The following is a 17,035-nucleotide window of genomic DNA, read 5'->3' on the forward strand; positions in this document are numbered from 1 at the left end:
CAACATTTGCATTCCTCGCTACAAAACAAGGGTAATTAGGAGGATATATGATGGATCGGAGGAAAGAATTAAAAGAATGAACGTTCCTTGCTGATAAGTTGTGTTTGAACAGAGGAACCAGGCAGGGGTGTCCATTTTCCCCTTTCTTATTTGCTTTACATAAAGAGCCATTAGCAAAGAAAATAAGGGACTCAGAAATACAAGACTAACACATAATGGTAATCAAGAAAAGTTTGGCTTTATTTGCATATATTTTGTACCTGAAAAAATCCAGAAAAGGACACCTCACTGTTGTGGAACATTGAAATAATTGAGTCTTTACACGATATAAAAACTGAAGGAAGATAAAACAAAGGCTATAGCCATAAATGATGTACACACAACATGAATTTACATAGCAATACCCATGAGGACATAAGATGAAATATTTAGGAATATGGATTAAAAAGACATCTGTTATGGAAGGTAAGGATATGTGGGAAGAAACTAAAAGAATACGAAAACTGAGAAACTGGAAGCTCTTGTTAAAGGATATGGATAGCAAGATAACAGTGAAAATGTTTTAGTCCCTTTAGCTTTATATACAGATAAGGCATATTTCATCAACCAGAGGAGAAGCTGTGGGCATTAATTAATGAAGAATTCAAGGAATTTATCCGCGAGGGGAAGAGGGCAAGCGTTAATTACAAGTCAATCCTTGCAAACAGAACAAGGTGGTTTAGGATTACCTGATTTGAAAGGCTATTTTACAGCTATACAGTTAAGGCTCGTACACACAAAGCAAGCAGAAGGTTACAATTCAAAATGGAAAGGGATGAAGCATGAGGAAGTTTAAGAAAGAGAGTAGGATTTCTGATGCAATGCAGATCCTCAAGGACAACAACCACAACCATACAGAACATTACATTCATACAGTAACAGTATTCTAAGAACTAAACCAACAGAAGAATGGAGATTTTGGCAATAGGGATGACTGCAAGTAGTAATACAGAAGATACGCAGGAGGGGGCTGGAATTTACTGGAGAAAACTAGCAAAGGAACAATGGTATTGGGAGAACATAATTAGACAGGAAAAGGTTATAGAGTTGGATGAGGCCATGACGATATTTGGACTGCAGGCTAGATACTGCCTTCCCTAGAAGGGCTTGCTGTCAGAATGCATGTAAAAAGAAAGGGATAGGGGACCCTTAGTAGAGTTTTGTTGAATCTACAGCAGAAGCTGTTGTTCAGAAGTTGTTGTTAAAAACACAGATAATTAGTAAGTCATATAAAATATCGCATGATAACTTTAACAATCAGAGGAAATTAGAAAAGACTGAGAAGACAGACTGCAAAAGCAATTTACAAGAGAACGAGAGGCATGTTTGCATTGATATTTTATACCTCAAGCAGACTTCAATAGATTATTCCTATAGTAGATACAAATGTTGGAGTGAAGGGGAAGAAACAAGTAACTGGTAACATAGGTTTTGGGAGTGCAATGATAATGGCAGACTAAATTCCCTACAGAGTACTCTTCCACAAATATTGGGGGAGGGACACATGATCCGAATTGCCTGGATATAATAAAGCCTTAAGTTTAATTCTGTTGGAACCCAAAAAAGCAATAACTTGAAAATGGAAGTCAAAGTCTAAACTAACTACATGAGAAGTATTTACTATTACAAAATAAATGGAAGATGGATTTTCTACAGGGAAGGAGCAAATTATATAGAAATAAATGGAAACTGTGGGAACAATAAATGCAGAATAATGTTCCAAGAGGAGGAAGGCAGGAATTCAGCAATTTATCTGTTGCTGGACTGATGATAGTTAAAAAGAAAAGATATGTTATGTATAATGTACGCAAATTGAAAAAAAATGTTAATGCAGTTTGTTTTTGGGTTTTTTTTTGTTAATGTATGTTTGCCCATGTCTTAAGTGATAATTGAATAAGGGTATTTAAAAAATACCTTATCAAAAACTGTAGATGTGTAACAAGGATGTGAGATTACTAATAAACAGTTAAAAACAACTGAAAAAATAAGTCATATCAAATTAATCCAAATCAGAAATGGGAGGGGATGTTTTGTAAAATTATTGGATGGGAGGGGGGTGGAAGAGAAAGACATGCTCATTTTTAATTCCCTAGCATTAGAACTGTCCTCCATTTACTAAACCTACAGAATCAATTTTAGAAAAAGGACACTTCTCCAGGAATGTAAAAGAAAAGCAAGTGTATTCTAAAACAAAAAGCATGTTATTGAACAGAAACAAGAAAATGAACTGTTTGCAGTTACTATTGTAATGAATACAGCAGTTGATACAATAAAGGCCAAAATGGACCAGAGGGTGAGACATGAATGCAAATCAGACTGTTGGCAAGAAACAGAGGAAAAATGGAAAGTATGGACGATTTAAATCAGATACAGATGCGGAGTACATTTACTTAAAGATACTTTTAAATACCTGAATAAACTGACACAGCTAAAGACAAAATTAATTCAACTTAAGTAACAGCATATTATAAGATATCAGTGACAAGTCTGAAATGAGATTTTCAATATTACAACAGATTAAAATCTTATAAAGACACATGAGCAGCTGTGTAAATGCCAAGGTTAGAAGACAAGTAAGCTTTATACAGGTTTTTAGAAATGATAGACTATTGTGCAAACCTTTATCCAACATGTCTGAGAAAATATGCCACCCTGGAATCTTGTTAGAGCAGGGTGCAGCTATGAACAGGAAAAAGTGTTTTTAAATGCACAAGAAAGTACTAACAGATGCTCCATCATTAAAATACTATAATGTAAATAAGGCGGTTGTGTTTAAGTAGATGTTAGTCAGAATGATACAGAAAGATTAATGCTTCAAGAAAACAGACCAGCTTCCTACTAGTCAGGTTAGTGGGGCTTTAAAACGACGGAATGCACCATTCAAGACTTAAAGTAACCATGTAAAACGTCATCAGGTATTCAGATGCCTTACAGTGGAAACAATTTAATGTCCTCAAGGGGCCATTGTGATGTATTCCATAGGCCAACTTCAAATGAGGCTTAAAGTATTACACAGTGAAGACTCTAGTTTATCTGGGGTCTTTCTGTTTTCTGTTGACAGATATACAAGAAAAATATGTTCAAATAGAAAAGGAAAGGTTAACTGTGTAGGGATGCAATAAATTCTATGACCGTGTGTGTGTGGTAAAGATATTCATGTTGCAACAGATAATAAATCCTTGGAAATTTAATTCATAATTGTTTTGTATAAAAGACCTCCAACATCATAGAGGATGTTACTTAATCTGCAGAACTATGATCTCAAAAGTGAAATACAGATAAAGCAAGAACTACATACAGCAAATGTAATAGGCAGAGAAGCATGGACATTTGCTAAAAGTGGAAATTATACATTCATTGGGTAAATATGCACTAATCACTGAGAAAAAGATAACAGAATTTCACAATATTAGTTATGATGACTTTAAATATGCAACCAGTGAAAGGCATGGATATGAAAGGATGGCCTGAGCAAAATGATTAAGGAAAGAATATGTGCAAATTATTACTCCAAGCTGCTTTAAATAATCAAAATGACACAAAAACAGTTATGTATTAATAGTGCAAAGAAGTCTACATTCACAAAATAGGATACCAGAAGTGGTCTTGTCTGACAACAGAAAAATTAAGAATTCAAAGGATTTGAACAAGAACGGAGATTCAAACATAGAATGTCCAGTCCACATTATTCAATGGACAAGTGAAAAGAACTATGCTAACAATGAATAACTTTACAAGAATGAGGTACAGCATAACTACAAGGACTGACAACTTGTCATTTCAGAATGCAGTACTCCACTGCTAGAGGTGACTTCACATGAGTTTGGGTGTTAATAAGCAGAAGGATGAAAAACAGATTGCCTACTTCAACCACACAAAATCAATAAAATAAAGAAACAATCCATGAGATAACTCATCTGAGACAGAAATACTACTACAACAGAAACTGCAGAATACAATATGCTACCAATCTTATTATACAGCTCCCAAATCCTCACAAACCTTCTCATCACTGCTAAGTTAAACTCTACCTGTAACAAAGTGGCCAGATTTGCAGCAAACCTAAATTATAAATCTCATCACTGTCTCCACTAAAAAAACTGAACTGGGTTGAATTCCCACATCAGCTTCTCCTCTCCCAGCTTCTAATTATCCATTCCATATTATATCAACCATCATACTGCCCCAACCCATATACTCTAATCTCCTTCTACACTCCTGCTAGGACTCTCAGAAGCTCTGGCCAAAACCTACTACAAATCCATAAACCTAAGAACAAAAAGGGCTGTAACCTCAACAGCTATAATCCAGTCATATCCTGGAACAAACTCTCACTGGAAATTAGGGCCCTTAGCAAAGCCAAGGAATTTAAATCTGCCACAAAAGAATACCTGAAATGTCAAAGGACTTGCCACTGTACTCACCCTCCATAATCTGTCTTCCTATCCTAGTACAGCCCACTTGCCTGTCTCTATCCAGTGTTAAATTTCTGTATACTTGATACATGTACCTCTCACTCAATCTAACCAGATACTAACTCTCATCACACTTATATTACCCTTTCTTACTGTATCTTCCTGAGCTATGATATATCTCTAAACTGAGCATCTTCTACACAAATACGGCCATACACATTCTAAACCCTGTAATATTTTCTTTTTTTTTAACAATTAAACTCTTCGATGTTTGTTCATATTATTTATTTATTTTTACTAAAAATTTATTTCTGTACATATTATAAATGTTTTTCTGTCTATATCATAAATGTTTTTATACTTTATTACTGTCGTTACCTATATTATTATCAACATGTTGGAGCTTTTCTCCCGGGCCTCCACTGAAAAAGTGCTATCAGCTCAGACGGACTAACCTGGTCAACAAATGTAAAATAAATAAATAATGAGTTAAGTAGAGTGAGATGCATGTCATGTGCTACATTCTTGTTTCTAGATGTTTAAGTGGATTATGAGCCTCAGTGAAGCTCTACCACATACCCTGTGTCACTGTCTTAATTTACTCAAAATTCCAGCTCTAAGGCTTCTGAATGCACAATGGATTTTTACTGGTTTACTTTTCAAAAGATGCATTCAGGCTATTAATGCCAAACCTCTGCTAAAGTTTACCTATGGTACATTTCCTCCGTTTTATGGGCTTAGTCAATGCAGCAACATGTCAAGTCTATAGCTACTGGGGTTTGGCTTTAAAAAGACTGAATACATCATTAAAGACTTAAAAAGTAAACAAGTAAAAAGCCAGCAGGCATTCAGAAGCCTTAGAGTGGGAACACCAATTTCCTAAAGGGATCATTTGCATATATCCTATGAACCTCCTTCAAAGGAGGCTTAAGGTACTACACAGTAAAGATTCTGATTTATCTGGGGGTCTTTGTTTGTTTTTGGATTTTGTTTGTGACCGTTTTACCCTTTTTCTTGAGTTATTTGCTATTCATGCAGTACAGGAGGCTGGATAGTAAAATGGCAGCTGAGTAACGGGTTAAGCTGTAGTGCATAAAAAAAAGAAATCGCTTCAAGGGAAAAAGTATGCTTAGTGCTGGCTGAGGAAAATACAATGAACTGGCAAATAAGCACAGTTTTGGTAACAGAATGGTGTGAAGGTTGTATGAAGTAAGTCTACCTGTTAAATGTTGGAGGAATCACAAAGGCTAAAGGTCTTTGAGAATTTGGGCACTGGAATGGCAACATATATGAATACAATTAAGGGCTAAGAAGTGTATTGTTTCATATTACTGCAAAAATAATTCTGGCTACCCCTAAGCCCACAATGGTTATATTTTAGGAGACAAAGTGCCAGGGATACCAGACTTTCTTTTGAAAAACAGCTAAACAGTGATATAAGACAGACATTCATACAGCTTAATTAGGAATGTTCTTAGATATGTATCCAGTAAGAACTGTTGGGCTTTAACTCCTATTTGCACATGTGCAATACTTAACAAGATCTCACCTGTAGAAGTCTGGAGATTGAGAAAATTTGCCTCTCATTCTATCAGACATCTTGTCATATGGGGATAGGTTGAAATGTTGGCTGAATGGGGTACGAAGGGAGAGAACATCAGCAAGCAAAGGACAGTAGTATTGCTGGAACTGAATTCATCCTCAGGTCTTGGTGAGTGCCTTCATGATGCTGACCATGTTACAAAATCTCACCAATACGACATTGATATATAGAGTATATTTTATATAGCATATATCATGGACAGAAGTAGGTTAAAAAATAAGACAGCTGGGTGCACAAGTCTCAGGACAAAAAAGTAGCCAATCCTGTTAGGCACACTGGTGCCAGGACTGGAAAAAAATGACAGTGTAGAACCTTCAAGACACCGAGACATTCCTACAATGAGGTTAGGCAAGGCTCAGGGGGAGGATGACTCCCCAATGTAGAAAGTGGTAGTCCACAAAAAACACAAACACTGACAGGCCAAGAGGCCATAAAGATGGCAGAGTGGACTATTAAAGATAAGAATGAAATTATTTATTTTACTATTATGCAAGAAACCCAGAATGTCCTGATAGAAGATATTTAAAAATATTTAGAGAGGGTGAAATTAGAGGAAAGAAAAATACTTGCACAAGAACAATTGTCAAAAGCAAATGTGTTCATCAATACAATAGGTCCATAAAAAACATTATTACTTTAGGCTGTCTGGAAAAAGTGACAGAGCAGGTGCAAAAACAAAAAAATCTAGAGGATTTTTGAAAGGTATAAAAAAGAAACATGGACATGGGAGAGAGTGAGTTCCCATATGCACAATATTTATGCCAAGAACAAAGCCGAACTAACAAATACAAAAAAGCAATTCCAAAGATACCTGAAGATAAATACCAGCAAAGGCACCCAAACATGAAAATTTTACAATACAAAAATTAGGATCACAAAAGGGAACGCAGAACAAAAGATTAGTAAAGTAGAAGTTAAACAAACAGAAGCTGAAGTTATGGAATACCTGCGAAGTGAAGGGTTCACTGCTGAAAATCCAACTCTAACATCACTGCATGATGGAAAAATAAGTCAAGTAAGGAGAAAAAGATGAAACGGGGGGCATCTGAAGAAATATGGACAAGGGAAAGAAAAAGATCTAATATGGTGCAACATTTATGCAAAGGAGATGGCAAAACTAATCCGTACAAAAAAGAGAGCAGCACTAAAGATATCTGAAGAGAAATACAGGCAAAGACATTCAGATATGGAAAATTTCACAATACAAAAAATAAGATAAAGAGGGGAAAGAGAATTAGCAATAGGGAAGTTAAAGAAATAGAAACTGAAGTTATGGACTACCTGTGACATGAAGAATTTAGTGTAGAAAATCCAACTCTGGTAATGTCACAGCATGATGGAACAGAGAGTCCCCAAATTAAGGAGAAACATGTGCAATGAGAAGCATATGACCACTTTCCACATGAAGATACTCTGGAGCCTTCAGCAGAAAACCAGTACAAAAGTTTAGTTGGAGTTGCCCAGCAAGGGAAGGAGCAGGAAACTGCGACAACTCTGATGCAGTCAAGGTGGAGTGATAAGTCAGGGAGCTCTCATATGAAAGAATAGATGATGCAGGATGGAACTGAAAAGAATGTGTCAAATATGTTCTGGAATGCCAGAAAGAAACCAACAAAGGATGCATCCTTGGTTTATAAAAAAATTGATTTATGAGAAGAGTTACTTGATTTAATAGTGACAGACAGGCATACTATGATCAATGAAAGAAATAGATTACAGTAAGTCAACAAGACTCAATGTTAGAAGAGTGATAAAACAAATGAACACTGTAATCAAGACTATTAACTGAAAGTCATGTGATATAACAGAAGCAAACAGGATACATTACTGTGCAGCTAAATTAATAAAGTCTTATCACAAAAAGCACATGTCGATAAGGGAAAGAAAGGAAAGAAATCAAATGCCATCATGGAAGCATCAAATGAAGAAAACTAAAGCAATTAAGACAAGACGTGCCTCTGTTAGTAGAGTACAGAAAAGGGAATAGATCAACAAAGATACTTGGACAGACAGATGTGATAAAAGCAACGCACAACAGAACAGTCCAGGATCCATCGTACAATATTGCAAATAATAAACTCAACTAAAGATATCAGCACAGGCAGAAAAACTTAGAAGACATTCAGATAAAAGGAAAAGTAGTAAATAAGCTATTCAATGATGACCCAAAAAAAGTTTTATAGAAAATTTGGAAGCAAGGCAAAATGAAGAAATACCACCAAAAAAATGAACGAACAAGACTCATTTTGGAGAAACAACTATGAAGACCCTCTGGAACATAAAAGATGCTGAACGGTTAGAAGTTGCTGAACAAAAAGTAAGAAGTTCAAGTGTACAGGATATGAAATGGAATAAAGTAACAGCCCGACAAACAAAAATTAAGAAAAATGTTCCTAATTGGAAAACCTCAGGCTCAGATGCAATACCTAAATTCTGGCTAAAACTATTAACATATTTAAATGAAGATTTAGCCCCAAGTTTGTTTGTTTGTGTCTTTCGGCTTTTCCCGGTTAGGGGTCGCCACAGCGGAACTCCGGTCCGCTAATGATTGGCAGTTGATTTTTACGTACCGGCTTGCCAGGCCTGACGCACAACCTTCAACAAAGGTACGCCCATTCACACATGTCTCCACGCAGAAGACGCTCTAGCTGAGAATCGAACCGGACAGCATCTTACTGTGAGGTGACAACGCTAAGAACGGTTTATATGTGCATCCCATACAGAAACCAATCTAGTTAACAACAAGAAAAAGGATAATCCTCAAGCTATCTTAAAAACTATAGAACAAATTACCTTCCAACGATGTACAAACTATATACTGGAACTGATGCAGACAGTTTATAGTCATTTAGAATAAAACTCAAATTATAGCAATAGAACCAAAGGATAATAAAAGAAAGTCATATGGAATAAAGGATAATTTGTTGTTAAAGTCATAATGGAGAACTGTAGAAAGGAGAAAACCAAGTATGGCATGGACAGACTACAAAAAACAGCATTTGACAGCATCTCACATTGATGTATAAAGAATGCACAACTTACCCTACCTTGATTGATTAAATTACAGTGACCATGAAACAGTAACAAACCACTCTGCAGCTAAACCATGATAAAGGACAAATTATTATCCCATGGGAAAAAAATCAAAGGGGAATAGTCCAGTTTGACTATCATCACTGCTCTCCTGTCTTTCCCTTAATCCATTAAGCTATCGACATAGCAAATTAGGTCATGGTTACAAACTGGCTCACAGAAAACAAAACAAAATATAAAGATATCTTTTTTTTTGTGGATATTAAAAACTGTATAGTTCATCAGTTCAACTGAAAAGCAAAAAGCAAGTGGTCATGTCATATAATATAATAATATAAAAAAATAATTTTTTTTTTGTAAAAAAACAAAAAAAAAAGAGAAGCTGCAAAGAAGCTGCAGCACCAAGAAAATTTCAGTTTGGGACAGGAATGTGATGATATCAAGGAACTTATGCAGAAGGGAGTGTATAAATATTTGGAAATTAAAGGATGGACAATAACACCAAAGATTGAAACAATACTAATTTCATGAACTTTAATCATACCTCGACTTAGGAATGGGGTCCATTCCTGTCATGGTATTACAAACCCAAAAGACTTGGAGAAATTAAACCAGACATATTATAAAATTATTATACTCCTTAGGATAGATAATGATGAGGGGTGACATCATTCGGATACACTAGCATTTAAGAAATGATGCTTTGGATGCAAATGTGTGTATAACTTTCACCTCAAATATTTTAATACAGGAAGTTAGAATTGGGGAGTCCACCTCTACAGAGAGGCCAATCACAAGTGGAGTCCCTCAGGGATCATAGTATAGTACTTGGCTATCTGCCCTGGGGCATTTGTAAGCCTAACCATAGTGATGTGGCTTTTGCCACCCCATGAAGTGGTACAAAAATGTACAGAATAAATCTAGAATACTGTGCCTCTGTCTAGTAGTGACACAGTGAAGGTCCCCTTATATAATAGAATTAGTTTACTGTGCCCCTGTCTAGCAGTGACACAGATGTGACCCCTGGGGTAAACTTACGATCTCCCATCCACTCAAGATTTCTCTTGAAGAGAGTCAGTGAGGGGCTCTGCCTAATACGAACTGGGATCCTGTTCCAAAGAATGGGAAGCCTCTGGGTTATGAATCTATCCCTCCAGCATGTCCTATTCATACTTGTGCCTAGGTTTAAGTCTTTAGCTCTCTTGGTCCTGATGGATTTGGATTTTTTGAGGTGGAGCATGTCCATTAGATCCTGATTGGACATGGCCTTGTACGTCAGGCAGAGATCACCTCTGAGCAGGCGGTATGCTACTGAATAGAGCTGAAGTTTCTTTAGTCTGGCAGAATAAGACATATGTTGGAGACCCTTGATCCTTTTGGTGAGGTACTTTTGTGGTCTCTCCAGCTGTTGCAAGAGCCGGGTGAGGTACATACCAAATGGGGCATTGTACTCAATCATGGGTCTGATGGGGGAGGAATATAGGGGTACAATGACATCCTTGGATCTGGATGTGAAACCCTTCATGATGAGGTGTGCAAGGTAGAATGTTTTTCTAACCACTTTGGCAACGTGGGTGTCAAATGAGAGGTCGTTGTCTACTTGGGTCCCTAGGTCTCTGATTACTTTTTCTGTACTCAGTGGGTTGCTGTCTATGTGATAATTTGTGGGTACTTTGTTTTTTCCTTTTTGGCATTTACTTCTCAGAAGTCAAGGCCAATGTCAGCGGTCTGTGGCTGACTAAATTTGCAAATGATTGCAAATTAGGAGCGGTCAATGAATCTCACATGGATACAAATGTTCTCCAGGAAGGGATAACACAGAAATAACTGGTGTCAAAGTCCTGGACTAAAACTAAATGCCAAGAAATGCATAATAGTATCCTTTGGGAAGTCATCCATCCCTGGTAACGATCATATTTGTTAACACACACTTAGAGTTGATCCAGTAGTCAGAGACTTAGGGACATACATAGATAGTAATCTAGCCTTTGATCAACACGTGTCTACAGTGATGAGGAAATCAATCTATGTCGCACAACTTATAAACAAAGGTAGTCATTGTTCCACTGTATTCAACATTCATCAGACCTATCACGGAGTACAATGCTCCCTTTGGTATGTACCTAACCAGGCATATCCTACAACTGAATGTCCACAGAGGTTCCTCACAGACTACAGGGCGCAAGTAATATGTCCTATGCAGACCACCTCAAGGCCCTACCCCTGTAATCTGTCTCCTACAGGCTTTTGAAGGGAGATCTAAGCCTGGCATACAGGGCATTGTCAGACCCCACACTGATGGACCTCTTGCATATCCATAAAACAAACAGTACCAGAATTACCCATTCTAAAGACTTAAACGTTGCCCGTGATATAAATAGGACCTGCTGGAGAGAGAAGTATGCATCCCAGAGACTACCCCGTCAATGGAACATGCTCCCCATCCATGTGAACCAGAGTTCCTACCTAATCCAATTCAAATGCAACTTGGACAACTGGATGGGAAATCAGAAATTCATCCCTGGTTTGGCTCCCATGTCTCAGATGCAAACAGGTAACCTGTAAGTGGTTCATCTCCCAGGCCTATGCTTACACTTATCAAGGGTATCAGAACTTGCCAGTGATTTGGGATGCATGGCTAGGCTTAAAAAGGCCCTTGTGGTCATTAGCCTAGTAAACATCTATGAACAAGAAGCAATAACTCACTTATGGCCTTTCCCTCGTGTAAAACATCCCTTCTTTCAATACCAGGCAGGAAGGTTGTGGAATGCATCATCTTTCCTGTGAGGAACAGGCAACCTACTGCCATTTAAGAATGAGATAGACAGTTGGCTCAATGATACAATATATGATCCTGGGTTGAATAGTTGCATATTTTTAAATTGTGTAGCTTTGAATTTGTTACACAAACACATTGTTAAATTTAAAGTTCGCATTTTCTGAACTACTTGACGTTTTCCTAAAGCAGGTCTGGGCCTCCTCAGAGAGGCTTCCTCTAGCTTTTTGAGAGGTGTTGCTTTAATGTAAACAGTTTACCAGAATTAGCAGAGGACACACAATTCAGTAACATGCATAAAATGTATTTATGCAGCAAATTAAATATGGTCGCTTTCCAATGTATTCATCTTTGCCAGCTTCACACAATGACAGAACTCAATTATTTAATGCATTTGGTTTCAGAAAAGGAGGATTTGTGAAGACCAGTGCTATAGAAACAGCAGACAACAATGATTAACAAGGAGAAAATTAAATACATTTCTTTCAAATTCTACAATAGCAAAATGATTCCTTTCATTCTTGCTTTTGGCTCTTTCTTGATCGGCTTTTATGCAATATTATCAAAAGGAGACTAATTGTTTAGCCCATCAGTTTTGTAATGGCCATTTTTTTTAAATACATGTGCACATAGACACACACTTGTAATGAGGGAATCTACTGTATGATAATTTTTAACAAGCTGCCCCATAGATTCAAAGAGTGTGGTTTGTGCTAAACAAAGTTGAACAAGTTGTAACACATTGTGATAGTGAAGTAAAGGTAGAGTCCTAAAATAAAGATTTCAACTTATCAAATGATGTCCTCAACCTCAGCTACAGTCAAACTGTAGATAATGACGGGTTGCTAGGCTCAGTATCTATGCCACAATGCAGCTCTAAACGTAGCAGGATCCTGGGGTAAAGCTACTGCTGCCAAGAACTGAAAGGAGCCAGCTGAAGTGGTTTAGGCACCAGTGGATGCCCACTAGGCACCTCCCACTAAAGACACATCAGGGACAGACAGCTAGAAGGAGGCCTCAGAGTGATGAGTACACCCAGTATATGCTAAATGGATTGTACTTCAGCTGGCCTGGGGATATTTTTATTTTATTCTACTCATTTGTTAACTGGTTAAATTCTCTAGACACTAGCCTTTTTTCATGGAGGACGTAACAGCACTGCTTGATGACACAGCAAACAAACTGAGTCCGAGGCAGCAAGCAAACCGAGTCTGAGGGACTCAAACCCTGGACTACACGACAAAGCTCATTAGCAGATTACAACTGTAATGCCCTTCACTAGCTGCAAGACAGCTTTGGCATCCCATAACAGGAGCTGAAGGCTGTTGCTTGGGACAGAACGGTCTGGTCTGCCGTGGTCAGTTTGCATGGTCAGTTTGCATCACCTGGACAAGTGGTTTACAGACCAGTTGGATACATACATCAACACAGCATACATATAGCCATGCACAAAAACACCATATATACTGAAATAGGTTCAGGCCATGGCTGAAAAGAGACCAAGTGGACTAAAGAACACTTAAAAGAAACAAAACTGAATCAACAGTTAGGGCACCTATACAGAACTAAGTTCTTCCTTGATGTTACCAACAGAAAAACTTTAGCAAAATCCAATCTTATACTCAATCTGTTATATGGCTCAGTCTATTATGCTTTCAAACTTGTCTGTCCAGTCCACCCCATTCAAAAATGAGAAGCTTCTTAACAGGCTCTACTTTGTTCATAAGAAATTCTGTGTCACACTTAAAACTTGAAAACACAGTCTGTTCTCCAAATTGCTCTGTGTCTGACACACCTTGTAAGGAATTCTAACCCTAGTAAGCAGGGTGACCAATCATGCTCTCCCTTGTCTACAAATGGCCTTGCAAAGCATCTGCATGTAGTACCCATCTAAAATAATGGGATCACTACAGTACCTCTCTAAAACCAAATCAGTACAGTATCAAAAAAGTTAATCACAGATAAATAACAGAGGACTAGCCTTTGTAACATCCCTATATCAGGAGCACAGCCTTTTTCACATTTGACTTTATAAACAGTTACGAGTTCCCACATTCCAAAGACATGGAGTAGATTGATTGAACACTGTAAATTAGCCCTAGGTGCGAGTGTGCATGCAAATATGTGGTGTGGAAGAACTACTGCGGCAGGGCTAGCCAGCCAGTGATGTAAACCTTGACTCTAGTTAATTTCCACTTTTGAAGTGCCACCCAGATCTCATGTGCAAAATGGAAAAAAGAGGTACTGGATGGATGCACACCTCTCAACTGTCCAGATTTTCACAGAATGTCCAGATTTTTGCCTTATATTTTGGGACTGCTGTTCATAATTTTTTTGGTTTTCTGGGTAATCACTGAGGATTAAAGTCAGAAAAAATACAGACATCCGAATTTCAGACTTCACACCCTTAAGAAAACTTACAAACCTATTATTCTATAAGCTTATTAAATATATTTAAAATTGTCCCTAATTTTGGAGTTTTGACTCGCACTATTTATGGCTTTGTCCAGATTCTTTGCAGTAAGATGTTGAGAGGTATAGAATGAATGGGGTCACTGCATGTCACGGCAAAGGCAAATATTGACCCTAGCAAATCACAGAAGTTTCAGGCAATTGTTACTATCCAAGCACTCCAACATACTGATGGGATTGGTGCATTTAAATCTCCTAAACTATAAAGGAATAAGCTACAAAATCTGAAAATTTGAAAACATTGGCTTCTACTACATTTCAAGTGTGCAGCTAACTACCCAATTAATCTACGACTACACAACTCGTAGTTCATTCAATATTATTATAAAACACAAATTAACCCACTGGGACTGCAGATGCTCTCTCACTCGGAGAATATTGCCCCTCATCAAAAATACAATAGCTTCCCCATCTTCAAATCAACTAAACTTTATACCCTCTTGTAACTACCTCTTAACACGCCTGTCTTCTGCCAGCAGTCACGAATCGACTGTAACTCCCTTCTTACTGAAGTTTAACTCTGCTCTCCAACTTTACGTTATGCTAAAAAAGGACTAGAAAACATACCCAATGGAATTTCTCCTACATCTTCATAACTGTTTGCGAACTGTTAAATGAAAACTATCGCTACTTCGTAAATACGGAAACAAACCGTAAAATCAAGTGTATTTTACATATGACATGAATTACTGCATTTCTATACTTGCTAACTCAGGTTTGCTGTCACTAATTGTAAGCAGTTTTTCTACCTAGAAAAAAAGGCTTTACCAAGAGGAACGATTAATTAAATAAGCGTGTTCTTAAAATTCTACACAAAAAATGTACTTGTCACTCTTGCACGTGGTTAATCATTCTACATTCATCCATGACTTTCTATGGAAAGACTAGTTGACAGCAGAAATCCATCTTCCTTTACTTAGGAATTAAGTACTTAACGCTAAGCTTAAAAATTGTTTATAACATAAACTGCAATACATGATATATATGACCTAGGGTCTACAATTGCATTCTACGAAGTCAAAGGACGAGAAACTGATACACAAAGAATTACAACACAATTTAACATAAACTGACTTATCTTTAATGTAAACGAGTTTAAATTAATACAACACCGCTCAAGACATAAATAGAGCTTCTGCAGTATAATTAAAAAACTATACTGAAAAAAGTATCTTAATTCATATCAAACATGGATCTGGCACCTAACCTGGATGTTTAACAAGCTATTCACTCAAAGGAACAAAACCACCCGACCACTATTTACAAACACTTGCTGAAAACAGCAAAATATACTGTTTACCAGTTTATCAAAAACTCAACACATACCGCAAAACTATGAAAAATGATGTAAAGAAACATCCATCAGCGCTTTATGACAATTAAATCACTTCCTAGTTCTTTGAGTCATCAAGACTGCTTAAAGTACCGGGGGGAGCTCAACACTTCATTCACGAACAATTTTTAAAACTATTCCTCTTAAAGAGAAAGCATGTGTACAGTACAATCTGACAAAATTAACCATCTACTGCAAATTATCCTAATTATAATGTGTTAATGTTATATACACTGTGAGCGCAAGAGAAATAATCCAGACCCCTTTAATTACTTACAGTCAGCCTATGGCGGGTTTTGGCCCTTTAAATCCTGAAGCAAATAGTCTCTTTTTACTGAAAGGCGAGAGCAAATAGAAATTTTAGTGGGTGTGTGAACTGTAGTGGTTTCGCTTGCACGCCTTCGTAAACATGGTGGACAGTTATGGAATATGTGGTTCTACAATTAAAATGTAATGTACATAAATGCATCATCTGTGCTGCTGTTTTTTTCTAACATAATTCTTATTTCTGGAAAACCCCACGTAGTCGTATTTGGTATCGACCATACGCGCCATTTACGTAAGGATGCGTGAAATGGTTCTGGACTACTGTACTTTACTGAGATTTGTAGGTTGCTTACTGGTGTTTTGTAATGTACTGTTTCTCATTGTTTGTAGTATACAAACGTTTGAAGACAATAATCCTTGTATTTCGTATTTCACGTGTGATTGCAACATATTTGTAACGTACGTGCACACAGGACATATTTTTCACCTGCCCAAGATTTTGTAGAATGGCCACATTTTGCGTCATTTGGTAGGATCTTTGTAAAGTCTGTGGGTTTCGGGTAATTCGCTGAGGACTACAGTTAGTAAAAAGTGGTAGACATTTGAGTTTCAGAATTCATATCCTTTAAGAAATGCATACTAATCCAAAGCCAGTTATTATAGTAGCTTTCTAAGTTTATACGAGTTAAATAATAACGTGCTTCTATTTTTTGTTTCTGTATTAAAGGTTTTGCCCCTGATTCTTTCCTCGAGGTTGAGAGGTATGAGGTATCTCATAAACGACTTTCTACGTTATCTGTTATTTAAAGCGCAATTTATATTTTGCTGTCGTTTGTGTGAGATGTTTGTTAATAAACGTTTAAAGCATAAGTATATTGTAAACTGTGTAAGTGGTCGTCAAACTGTACACTGGGCGGCATGCAAAATAATATTGCTTAACAAAACTGATTTTTTTTTAAGTTCAGAATCTGTATCCGATAACATTCTTAGTACTGGGCTTTTGAACAGCTGCATCATTCTTAGCGTACCTACCACAAATTTTTTTATTGACATTTGTCAATTTCTTTACTTATTCCTCTTTCCACGAGGGAGGTCAC

The 17,035-nt window shown here is 37.1% G+C and overlaps 1 protein-coding gene across 1 annotated transcript in view; it reads right to left on the bottom strand.

Moving 5' to 3' along the window:
- Positions 1 to 15,878, bottom strand: part of LOC122797753 (trafficking protein particle complex subunit 9-like) — a 3,992,710-nt gene extending 3,976,832 nt beyond the window's left edge. The window contains exon 1 of the mRNA XM_044066278.1: positions 15,665 to 15,878. The gene's annotated coding sequence lies outside the window, so the exon portion shown is untranslated. The remainder of the gene's footprint in view (positions 1 to 15,664) is intronic.
- Positions 15,879 to 17,035: the final 1,157 nt, after the last annotated feature.

The sequence above is a fragment of the Protopterus annectens genome, chromosome 3.part1 (assembly GCF_019279795.1).
Source record: "Protopterus annectens isolate FY-2018-M chromosome 3.part1, PAN1.0, whole genome shotgun sequence".
NCBI lineage: Eukaryota > Metazoa > Chordata > Ceratodontiformes > Protopteridae > Protopterus > Protopterus annectens.